The sequence below is a fragment of the Octopus bimaculoides genome, chromosome 4 (genome assembly GCF_001194135.2).
Source record: "Octopus bimaculoides isolate UCB-OBI-ISO-001 chromosome 4, ASM119413v2, whole genome shotgun sequence".
In the NCBI taxonomy this organism is placed as follows: domain Eukaryota; kingdom Metazoa; phylum Mollusca; class Cephalopoda; order Octopoda; family Octopodidae; genus Octopus; species Octopus bimaculoides.
Window position 1 is genome coordinate 94,526,893 of NC_068984.1, and position 1,082 is coordinate 94,527,974.

Here is a 1,082-nt window from a genome sequence, read left to right on the forward strand (position 1 = left end):
GAAGATAGGCAAACTTACAAGTATGGTACTTTGGCGAAGTTAAGTCTAAACTTGACAAAGGAGGTTGCTCCTGCGAAATTGCTAGCAAATCAATTTCCGCGGGAGTGGAAATAGAATGCACAGGGAGTCGCGAAAGAGCATCAGCTGGGATGTTCTCTTTCCCTGGCACATGACGAATGTCACCTGTAAACTGTGAAATAAAGTCCAGGTGACGAAAAGCACGAGGAGAGAGTTTGTCCGTTTTAGAGGATAGAGCGAAAGTGAGGGGCTCGTGATCAGTATAAATCACAAACTCCCGTCCCTCGAGCTGATGTTGGAAATGCCGAACTGACAGATAAATTGCTAATAGCTCGCGATCAAAAGTGCTATATCTACGCTCGGCAGGCTTTAGTTGGCAAGAAAAGAAAGCCAAAGGATGTATGTCTCCATCTACGGTGTGGTGTAAGACAGCACCAACCGCGGAATCTGATGCGTCCACAGATAGTGAAAGGGGGGCTTCAGGAGCCGGATGTGCAAGGACTGGAACGGAGGATAATTCCCGTTTGACGGACTCAAAAGCTGACAACGCCTCAGCAGAAAGAGTGAGTCGAGCATCCTTCTTAGTGTGGCCTTGCAGTAGCCTAGTTAATGGAAAAAGCTTATCAGCACATCGGTGTATAAATCTTCTGTAAAAATTGACATTCCCCGTCTTAAAGAAGTTGGAGGTGCGATGCGTTGAATGGCATCGACCTTTGAAGGAAGTGGTCTGATTCCACTGGAATCAATAAAATGTCCGAGAAACTCCAGAGAAGATTGCCCGAAAATACATTTATTCGGATTGACTTTCACGTTATATGAACGGAGTCTCTGGAAAAGCAGTGATAAATGATGGAGATGATTTTCTTCCGTATCGCTAGCGATGAGTATGTCATCAACATAAGCAAAAACAAAATCAAGTCCACGGACGACCTCATCTATGAATCTTTGAAAGGTGCTGGTAGCATTTCGCAAACCGAAACTCATGAACAGGAATTCAAAACAGCCGAAAGGAGTGGTGATGGCTGGCTTAGGAACGTCCTCTGGATTGACCGGTATCTGATGAT